At 44.1% G+C, this 11,430-nt stretch overlaps 1 long non-coding RNA gene across 22 annotated transcripts; it reads right to left on the minus strand.

Annotated features, from left to right (window-relative positions):
• Positions 1–4,495: 4,495 nt before the first annotated feature.
• LOC103635027 (uncharacterized) lies at positions 4,496–11,155 on the minus strand. 22 transcript variants are annotated; one of them, XR_557096.3, is made up of 6 exons: positions 9,987–11,134; positions 9,361–9,453; positions 9,203–9,267; positions 8,936–9,078; positions 8,046–8,169; positions 4,496–4,685 (listed from the first exon to the last, which is right to left on the minus strand). It is a non-coding gene; the product is annotated as an uncharacterized lncRNA (long non-coding RNA). The 22 variants fall into 22 exon arrangements; XR_004854550.1 differs by having other exon boundaries at positions 4,537–4,685; positions 10,485–11,131; XR_004854545.1 differs by lacking the exon at positions 4,496–4,685 and having other exon boundaries at positions 7,981–8,169; positions 9,987–10,050; positions 10,485–11,142.
• Between the last annotated feature and the right edge of the window lie 275 nt (positions 11,156–11,430).

Consider the following 11,430-nt stretch of genomic DNA (forward strand, 5'->3'; position numbering starts at 1 on the left):
AACATTATATCTTAAGGGAAATAATGCTTCGAAGGATGAAGGGCCTTAACCTTTAAAATTTTGTGTTGCCTTGTTCTTAATCATAGCATTTGAGAACAAGTCCCCAACATAAGCTATCGGACCGAATAAATCCATGTGGAGTAGCTCGAGTGGCCTTTCAGTCGTCATGATGTTCTTGTGTGGATGATGGACGCCAACTTGCTTTCCTACTTGGCATGCGCTACAAACCCTATCTTTCTCAAAATGAACATTTGTTAGTCCTAAAATGTGCTCTCCCTTTAGAAGTTTGTGGAGATTCTTCATCCCAACATGGGCTAGTCGGCGATGCCAGAGCCAACCCATATTTGTCTTAGCAATTAAACAAGTGTTGAGTTCAGTTGTGTTCTTATTAAAATCAACTAAATATAGCTGACCCTTTAACACTCCCTTAAATGCTATTGAATCATCGCTTCTCCTAAACACAGTAACACCTATATCAGTAAATAGACAGTTGTAGCCCATTTTGCATAATTGAGAAACAGAAAGCAAATTGTAATCTAAACCTTTGACCAAACCTTGATTCCCATCCCCGAATGTGATAGCTCTTTGGGGATCTTCATTTTTCTCGTAGGAGGAGAACATCCTTTTCTCCCCTGTCATGTGGTTTATGCATCTGTTGTCGATTATCCAACTTGAACCCCCAGATGCATAAACCTGCAAAACAATTTAGGCCTTATTCTTAGGTACCCAAACAGTCTTGGGTCCTTTCATGTTAGAAACAAGTACCTTGGGTACCCAAACACAAGTATTAGGACTCTTGTGTTTGCCCCCAACATATTTGGCAACTATTTTGCCTGATTTGTTAGTAAACACATATGATGCATCAAAAGTTTTAAATGAGATGTTATGCTCATTTGATGCAGCAGGAATTTTCTTTCTAGGCAATTTAATATGGTGGTGTGCCTAGAGTTAGATGTCTCATTCTTATACATAAAAGCATGGTGAGAAACAGAATGAGATTTCCTAGCATGAATTTTCCTAATCTTGTGCTCAGGATAATTAGCAGGATATAAAATATAGCCCTCATTATCCTGAACCATGGGAGCCTTACCCTTAACAAAATTAGACAATATTTTAGGGGCATTAAGCTTGACATTGCTTCCCTGTTGCAAACCAATGCCATCCTTAATGCCAGGGCGTCTCCCATTATAGAGCATGCTTCTAGCAAATTTAAACTTTTCATTTTTCAATTTCATGCTCATTAATTTTAGCAGTCAATTTAGCTATGTGATCATTTTATTGTTTAATCATGGCAATGTGATCATCAATAGCTTCTACATTAATATTTCTACATCTAGTGCAAATGGAAACATGCTCGACAGTAGATGTAGAGGGTTTGCAAACATTTAATTCATCTATCTTAGATTTTAGCATGTCATTTTCATTTCTAAGACAGGAAATAGAATCACTGCAAACATTTAAATCCTTAACCTTAGAAATTAGACTAGCATTTTCATCTCTAAGGCTAGAAATTGTATCATGGCAAATGCTAAGCTCCTTAGATAAATTTTCACATTTCTCTACTTCCTGAGCATAAGTATTTTCACTTTAACATGTTTTTTATTTTCTTTAATAAGGAATTCCTCTTGGCTATCCAAGAGTTCATCCTTCTCATGAATAGCTCCTATCAGTTCATTTAATTTTTCTTTTTGTTGTATGTTAAGGTTGGCAAAAGAGTAAGTAAATCATCTTCGTCTTCACTAGATGTTGTATACTTGGGGTGGTTCTAGATTGTACCTTCTTCTTTTTGTCTTCCTTGGCCATGAAACATTTGTGGCCGACGTTAGGGAAGAGGAGGCCCTTATTAACGACGATGTTGGCGGCGTCCTCGTCGGAGGAGGAGTCGGTGGAGCTCTCGTCGGAGTCCCATTCCCGACACATATGAGCATCGTCGCCCTTCTTCTTGTAGTACCTCTTCTTTTCCTTCTTCCCCTTCTTGTCCTCGCCCCTGTCACTATCACTAGACATTGGACATTTAGCAATAAAATGACCGGGCTTACCACATTTGTAGCACACCCTTTTGGAGCGGGGTTTGTAGTCTTTCCCCCTCCTTTGCTTGAGGATTTGGCGGAAGCTCTTGATGATGAGCACCATTTCCTTGTTGTCGAGCTTGGAGGCATCGATGAGAAGCCTACTTGATGTAGACTCCTCTTTCTTCTCTTCTGTTGCTTTGAATGTGACGGGTTGCACCTCGGGTGTGGAGGTGGCGCCTTGCTCCAAGTTGACGATGTGTTTGGAGTCTTTGATCATTAGCTCAAAGCTCACAAATTTGCCAATCACTTTCTCGGGAGACATTAATTTGTATCTAGGATCCCCGCGTATCAATTGAACTTGAGTAGGATTCGAAATACGAGGGATCTAAGAATAACCTTGACCATTTCATGGTCTTCCCATTTGGTGCTCCCGAGGTTGCGCACTTGATTAACCAAGGTCTTGAGCCAGTTGTACATTGCTTGTGGCTCCTCTCCCTTGTTGAGGACGAATCGACCAAATTCTCCCTCGATCGTTTCGCGCATGGTGATCTTGGTCACCTCGTCCCCTTCGTGCGCCGTCTTGAGGACGTCCCAAATTTCTTTAGCACTATTTAACCCTTGCACCTTATTATACTCTTCTCGACACAAGGAGGCGAGGAGTATAGTTGTGGCTTGGGAGTTAAAGTGTCTAATTTGGGCAACCTCGTCTGAGTCGTAGCCCTTGTCCCCCTCCTTTGGTACATGCGCTCCAAACTCAACAATATCCCAAATGCTTGCGTGGAGTGAAGTTAGATGACGCCTCATTTTATCACTCCACATACAAGAATCTTCACCATCAAAATATGGTGTTTTGCCTAAGGGAACGGAAAGTAAAGGAGCGCGCTTTGAAATACGGGGATAACAAAGTGGCATCTAGCTATACTTCTTGCGCTCATGGCGCTTAGAAGCGACGGACGAGTCGGAGCTTGACGATGTGGAGGGCGACAGAGAGTCGGTCTCGTAGTAGATCACCTTCTTCATCTTCTTCTTCCTGTCACCCTTCTGATGCATTTTGTTGGAGGAAGAGGATTCCTCCTTATGCTTGTGGCCGAACTCACTTGAGAGGGTTCTCCCCGAGCTTGCGTGCTTGTCGCCGGTCACGATCTCCCTCTTGGCGTGATCTCCCGACATCACTTCGAGTTGTTAGACTCTTAATGAAGCACCAGGCTCTGATACCAATTGAAATTCTCCTAGAGGGGGGTGAATAGGCGTAATCTGAAATTTATAACTTTAAACACACACTGCAAGTCGGGGTTAGCGTTAGCACTTAAATAAAGTCCGGGAGAGAGGGGAAAAACAAATCAAATGGAAAACAAGCGAATTTACATGGTGATTTGTTTTACCGAGGTTCGGTACTAAAGAACCTAGTCCCCGTTGAGGTGGTCATAAAGACCGGGTCTCTTTCAACCCTTTCCCTCTCACAAACGGTCACTTAGACCGAGTGAGCTTTCTCCTTAATCAAACGGGTCACTTAGACCCCGCAAGGACCACCACACACTTGGTGTCTCTTGCTTTGATTACAAGTCTCTTGGGAACAAAAATGAGGAAGGAAGAAAGCGATCCAAGCAACAAGAGCTCAAACGAACATGAACAAACACTCTCTCAAGTCACTAGGTGGTTGGAATGAATTCGGGACTTGGAGAGGCTTTGATCTTTTGATTTGTGTCTAGGAGTGAATGCACTAGCTCTTGTATTGAATGAGAACTTCAGAAAACTTGGATGCCTGGAGTTGTGGTGGTTGGGGGGTATTTATAGCCCTCAACCACCAAATGTCGTTGGGGAAGGCTCCTGTCGATGGGCGCACCGGACAGTCCGGTGCGCCGCCACGTCACCCAACCGTTAGGGTTCTGACTCAGTCGACCATTGGAGAGCTTGTCCTCTTGTGGCATCGGACACTCTGGTGCGCCACCGGACAGGTCCTGTTCACTGTCCGGTGCGCCTCTGACTTTGCGTGCACTGTTCATCTGTCATCCGCTTTTGCAGTCGACCGTTGGAGTGCGTAGCCGTTGCTCCGCTGGCACACCGGACAGTCCGGTGAATTATTGCGGAGCGCAGGTTAGTTTTCCCGAGAGTGGCTGGTTCGTCTTCGTACGGACATGGTGCACCAGACAGTCCGGTGCGCCAGTCCACAACACACTCAAGTTTCTTTTGCTCCTTTAGATTTGATCCCTAACTTGAATATTTATTGGTTTCTGTTGAACCTTTATGCACCTGTAGAACATGTATTCTAGAGCAAACTAGTTAGTCCATATATTTGTGTTGGACATTCAACCACCAAAATTAATTGTAGAAAAGGTTAACCCTATTTCTCTTTCAAAAACCCTAAACACCACAAAGATAAATCTTATCATTAAATACATAGTATAGAACTAAATTGTCACACCCGGATTTAAGGGGTAAAGTCGGGTGCGTCTCGTATGTGCGCCAAAGAAGAAGAACACATATAATGACCAAGTGTATAGAGATAAATTTCACAAACATTATTACATTGCAGAAGTGTCTTACAAAAATAAATAATAATAATAAAGCAAACTAATAATTATTTCTTGGCGCCATAAAGCTGACTGGGAGACGCCACCTAAACAAGCTCGTACTCCTCGTAGTAGACCTCCTCCTGGGCTATCTGCTCTTCACCTGTGGGGGGTTAATATATCGCAAGGGTGAGCTCACAAAATATCATAGCTCAACAAGTTGTGGGGAATAATGTGCATGAACTCACCAAAGGTGGGAGCTCATGTGAAGTGTAAGGCTGATCAACAAATAATGGTTAAAGTTGAGCATTGCTTTTAATAAGTTGGTCAAATTTTATTAGCAGTTACTAGATGTAAGTGTATACCAGCCCAAAGTAATAGTAGATTAAAATTAATAATAAAACCACAATGCAATGCAGATGACAAAATTGAATTTACTTCCATAAATTAATCATGTGAGTGTCCGAGCCACTCACGACCGTGAGCACGACTGATATACGAATTTTACACTCTGCAGAGGTTGCACATCTTTTCCCACAAAGCCATGCTACCCATTTGCCAAGGGGACTAGAAGTCCCGTTCATCTATACCGAGGAGACGAGGCAGGGTAGCACTACGAGGCCTTTCCAAAGTTCCACTAGTTTGAGAAAACCCGCTACAGATTCAGGTAGAAGGAAGCATAGGAATCCCCCATCCGGAAAGTTAAACAGACAGTCCGACCCAAGAAACTCCCTATACTCTACAGCGACGCCTCCCCGCTTGCCCCTTTCAGGTAAGGTAATGATTTTCCGAAGTTTTAAGTGGTTGATATAGAAATAACCAAGTGCATAAATTTTAATATATGGTTCATGACAAACAGGGATACTATATAATAAACAATATTATTATAAATTTAATGCAACTGGAATGGATCAAAAATGAGTTAAATGGATTAGATATGAATTAAACAAGTTTCTAAAATTATTTATATATAAAAAATCATTTTCTGATTAAATTCTTGAATTTCTCTAATGGCTCTGGACTGCATACACAAATACCAGAGATTCCAGGGGTTGCTTTGTGAACACACGAGGTACAACTACAATTAGTTTACACTAGGAGAGGAATGCAGGTTTATTTGGTAGTTTTACGAGGGCTCTTTCGAATATATGCTCGTCTGAAAGGGTATCGGGTCCTCCTATTCATCCGGTCAGCACCGGACGGTCTAGATTAGCTCAGTTCATCCCGAACCGGTACCCTCTCGTGGCTCTCGGATCCAAGATCTACGGTCACGATCTGATGAAGTACATTTTAAATCTAATTCGCCCGATCTCCAACAGACGCCCCAGATTATGTCGCACTAATAAACGAGCTGAGGCGCGCCGCGGTCCGCTTGATCCAAAATCTATGGCCATCGCTTCGCATGAACGAGATTCGATCTAACCCGCTCACTCCCCGATCCACGACTAGGATCAAACGTGCCAAGGCGATACACGACAACCAACCACGATCGCACATGGACTGATCAACGGTCGGTATCACGTCATCCACCCCCGGTCCACGGCCATGGTGGCGCCTGCCCCCGCGGCAGAGATCACGCCGGCGAACACCTGCACAGCGATTCCGATCACCATTCTCCAATTCCACTAGTGCTAAACGAAGGGGATGTACGTGCGAATACGGAGAACGGGTACTCATCAATGATTAGGGCGCAGAGATCCCAGGCGACGGCGTGGTGAGGCACCACGGCGGAGGCAAAACTCCAGTGATCGATTCCTCGGTATCTCCGGTCGGAGCTACCACAAGGTGGGTGTCGAAGCCTCAACGAACGATCCATGAGCTCCGGACGACTGTAACACCCTGAATCTGGGGGTATAAAATTTCTTTCTTAATATCCACCAAATTCAGGTGTTACTCTCTCATTTCTTTGCTTTCTTTTTCTTTTTCCTAAAAATAAAGAATTATTTTGTTTTATATTGGCGTAAACCTAGTGGAATGAGTCCTAGAGGCACTTTGGTTGTTGCATTCATGCCGTTGCATGGTGTTTCTAAGTGCAAAATGTGTTTGAAACATGTTAACATATCTTATAGAAGCGCTCGGTGGCAAAACATTTATAGGATTTTTTCTGGAATTTTTGAAAGTATCTATGATATTTTGAGCACAAAATATGGATTTCTAGGCTTTTTCCGAATTTTAAAAATGGTAAAAATCTGAATTTAACCGAATTTTTATCTCGTTCGAACCCTAGATATATATATACATGTTCGGCTTCATCTCGTCGAGCCCATTCCAGAACGCGAAACAGTTTCTCCAAATTTGATCCCTAGCCCACGGTATTGCTCGCCGAAGTTCGGAGGGGTTCCAACTCCGGCGACAACTCCGGCGAGCAATTACTCTCAACCCGTGCATCGTCTGCGGAATCCGAGGGTACCGCTGCATCCGTCTCGTTGAGGGCTTCGTCGGGGTGCGTCCGGTTTGTCGATCGGACCAACGAATCTACGTCAATTGAAGGATTTACCCTCGGCTCTGGCGAGAGTCTTCTTCCCCTTTGAGCTCCTCCATTCTTGTTCTTCGTTTTCTTTAATTTCTAGGGTTTGGAGGGGTAGCACCTCATTCCCCCACACCCCTGCCCGACGGCAAGGCGCCCTGCCCTCGGCCTGTGTGCGCGCGGACCCTACGGGCGCGACCCGCGACCTCCAGCGGCGGTACAGCCGCATGGCCCGGTCGACCGACTGGCCGTTGGGCGCGACCTCCCTGTCTCGCTCGCGACTCCCCCAGGTGTGGCCCCCGCCTGCAGGCGCGTGTGCCCTGCGCGGCGTGGCTGACCCCATGTGGCGATCAAACTTCCCCCTCCTCTGCGCAGCCCCCATGGCCATGGAGTTCGTGCGTGAGGAAGAAGAGAGAAAGAAAGAAGACGACAATCTCGTAATTTAGTACACGCGAATTACAGTATAGTTTAAAACAGTGACAACTTTTGCGTTTTAAACCCGATTCGATCCATTTAAGTTGCGTTAGATTCGTATTAAATTTATCTTAATTTAGAAATATTTATCTCCATTGTTGCATATTTTATTTAATTTATTTAGACGTTTGTTTAACCAATGGCTACTGAAACGACGATTCAATTTTAAAATCTAATTTAGGAATTTGATTTGTGCATTTATAATTAGTCACCAAAATGATTAATCTTAACTGAAATATTACTTATTAATAATTGTTTAGTATAATCATATTGTCATTTATTTATTAGTTTCGTATGTCGGTCTGCGTACCGTACGCGTGCCGCGGTGCTGTTTCGTGCGCGTCGTTCGCGAGTGTCGCACGTGTTGTTCGCACGCGTTGTCGCGCGCCGTTCGCGTGTGTCGCGTGCCTTGCCGTGCGCCGTTCGAGCATATCGCGCGTTGTCCGCACGCGAGATTAAACCATTCGCTTATAATTACTCATGTGAATTAATTAGTTACTAGTATCAGACTCGTGCGTTGCAACGACACATATATTATTTAATTGGCTATATTGATATTTGTTCGGACCAATAATGGGCTACCTTTGTTTCTGGGCACCATCGCTCGGACAGGGCAGAAGGAGGAGCCAAAAGAGGCAGGGGCACGAGGTTCCGCATATTGGTGTCAAATGCAGATCCTCTCCTTATCTCCGACGAGACCTTTGTCCTGCAGGTTATGTATACAATTAAAATAACTGTAAAACCAAATATGAACATCAACCCAAGTTTGAACACGAGCACCCCAAAGTGCACCAAATAAGAAATTAGTAAACAAAGAAGCAAACATTATACTTCCTAAAATGATTGCCTTGAGTATTATAGTGTTGTTGCAGCCATGATCAACTTGATTTTTAATAGATCTCACAATAAATTCCACAATTGAGCTAAGTAGTGCTTGTTCGATGCGAGAAGGGGAGCAGAAGGCTTTAAAGCAAGGGGCAGTTATATCTTATCTAATGGAAGTTTATTCTATTTTTATCTTTATCAAGTTGAAGCTTGTCATGTTGTTAGGCGAGATGTGGGGAAGAGAAACAAACTTATCTAATGAAAGTTTATTCTATTTTTACCTTTATCAAGTGGAAACTTGTCATGTTGTTAATGTTGTTAAGTGAGATGCGAGGAAGAGAAACAGATTAATGTGCTTCGCGCGTGACTTAGAACGATGGTCGAAAGTGGTGCTTTAAAGAAGTAGAGATATGATGATAATATGAACATTTAAAGGGAGTGCTATATAGGAGAAGTGACGATCAAAACACCATACGACCAAAACTTACAATATACATGCATATCTGTTGCGACGTTCTTAGATAAAGTAGAAATATTTTTTTTCTTTTTGAAAGTTACCATTTGTTGAATGGACTGAACTGTCTAGATATCTTATTACAAACAATCAAGTCGACTATCATTGACTAATCACCAATGCAGCTTGGTACCTTATTGCGAGCTACCATTAACCGACAGATTAGGCTTTTTGAGAAAGTCCAGGATGACCTTGTTGAAGCAAGTCGAATCCTCCAGCTGAGGAACATGGCTTGTCTTCTATATGACCTCCAGTCTAGCGCTCCAATTCAGAGTCCTAGTGACACAGCAATGTTTACACAAGACAAGTCAGTCGGTACTACCCAGCACGGGCTGATGGAGTGACGGTCAACCATATGTTTTTTAAACGGAGGCTGTGAAGAAACCCACATGAGGAGTACCTATGAACTGCAAACGCCTCCACCAGGAACAACTGGTTGTGGTCTCCCCATACAATCAACACTTCCTGCACAACACACCTCTATAGTGAATGTTTCCGTCACAGGCTCACAGACATAGCAGAGGCTTAGCGCGAGACAGCCTGCGTTTTTAATAGTACCTGAGATAGTGGTGTCGCTTGGCACTTCTCTATTCCGACCGTAATCCCCTTCAGGACATGAACGAGCCGCTCCTTGTTTTGCATGAAAAGTTTCTGACATATGACAGGTAAAGAAAAAAATCAGTGCTAGGAGTACTTCAATGCTGAACTGGCTGGACCAGTGGACAAGCAACATCTATGGCAGCATTTCAGGAGGCGATGAACATGAAACTTTAAATTAGTATGTAATATCTTTCTCACTTGTATTTCCGTTCTGTGAATGGAAATGGGGTTACTTCGATTAAAAAACAGTTAAAACTGAAGGAAGTGTCAAGTTTAGGCATAAAAGATAGACCCCTACCAGGTTAAATTATAAATAAAGGAAAGTATTTACAAACATGGACAAGGAAAAGGAGGTAAAGGAAAAGGAAGATTACATGGACCAGCTATCTAACCAAAGCGAAATAGTATCCTGGAAACGATTTTTGGTCCTATGGATGAGCAGGGACATTTTTTTCCTAAACGCCTTGACACAACTAAATCTGAATCATGGTATTATTGGACCTAATTTACATATACACGTCTTGTGTCAAAAAGATTGCACACATAGATGTGGAACTCCCGATGGAATCTGCACCATGCATTACCCGTTTGACCATGCACCACATGCCATCATAAAATAATCTCCCGATGTGTTATTGAAAAATTACCCTGGAAAAAACAACAACCAGATTATTTGTACTCATTCCATGTCTCATAAACTTTGGGCACCATTCACCCAACACATACAGTCTAAACACACCAAACGATGGGGAATGGAAAGAGCAGTATTCGATTCAACAATGGCAAACAAATATTACTGGATTAGTCCAAGATTAAACCTAATTAGACAATGACCTCAAAACCATCATTCGTTAGGCTGTAAAGAAGATAAGGCACCATCCCTGCTTGTCGTCTGCCAGACAAAGCAGTCAGGGGGCATGAATCAAGAAGAACACCAGAGATGATTCCAAACACACAAAAAACCACACACGATGTCTACAACGACGACGAGCCCAACATTTCATGGCAGTACATAGGGCTACAAAGGCACGTACAACAAAGAGGTAGGGAAACATTGCAGAGGGCACGAGAGAGCAGCTAACTTGACAATACAGCAGACACGGCGTCCACTGTTAGTACCGATTGCGCCTCCGCCACCTCCTTCGCAATGGAATCTTTACTCATACGGTCCAGAATGGTCGAAGCACAGGGGGATTGACCTCTTGATTCCTTGGGGTAGGGACGGGTGTGTCGCTGCTGTTTAGTGCGGTGGGGCCAGGGGGTGGGGAGAGGGACGGCTGTGAGGGGAGGGAGAGGGCATGGTGGGTGGCGGCGTGGGGAGGGAGGGGTCTCGGGCTTGCATCGTGCGTTGTCCGTCTGACGCGGGCGTCAAAGTTGGAAGGGGGCTAGAAGGGGGGCGCTGCCGAAGGGGGTGCCAACTGCCAAGGATGGAAGGTGGTGCGACAGCTATGGATTTTGGGCGAGGATTCCTCCAGCACGAATGGGCCTTCCTTCCAGAGCGAGGGGGGCCTTTATTCCAACACGAGGAGGCTACTTCCATGCGCATGTGTGAGAGGGTGCGAGGGTAAGCGAGGGTACAACGGGGGCTAGCCGAAATTGGCGGGCATAGCCGAGATTGGCGAGCATGGCTGGCGCGAGATCCACGGCGGGGGGCGAGATTCAGGACGGGGCGGTGGCGAAAAGGTGTCTGCGCGATCGTGAGGGGAGGGGCGTTGCGGGGGATGGCGGTCTGCGGGTCAGAACCGTGCACCATGAGTGTCGACGCCTACAATAAGAACTTATAGAGTAGTAGAGATTTATTTAATCATCTACAATTAAAACACTAAGTTAGCCAAAACTAAATAATAGATATTATTTATACTTGAGAAATGTTCGATTAAATATTCTAATTAATACTTGCTTAGTGTAAACACGCTAACCCCTCGATCGTAGCTTTGACTATCGCGATTCTTTTCCTCGCATAACCGTAGAAGCGTTCTCTATTTTATATTACTCGCTTTTATAATATTTTATCTCTGAAAGTCGCCT

This window comes from Zea mays, chromosome 1 (assembly GCF_902167145.1).
Source record: "Zea mays cultivar B73 chromosome 1, Zm-B73-REFERENCE-NAM-5.0, whole genome shotgun sequence".
In the NCBI taxonomy this organism is placed as follows: domain Eukaryota; kingdom Viridiplantae; phylum Streptophyta; class Magnoliopsida; order Poales; family Poaceae; genus Zea; species Zea mays.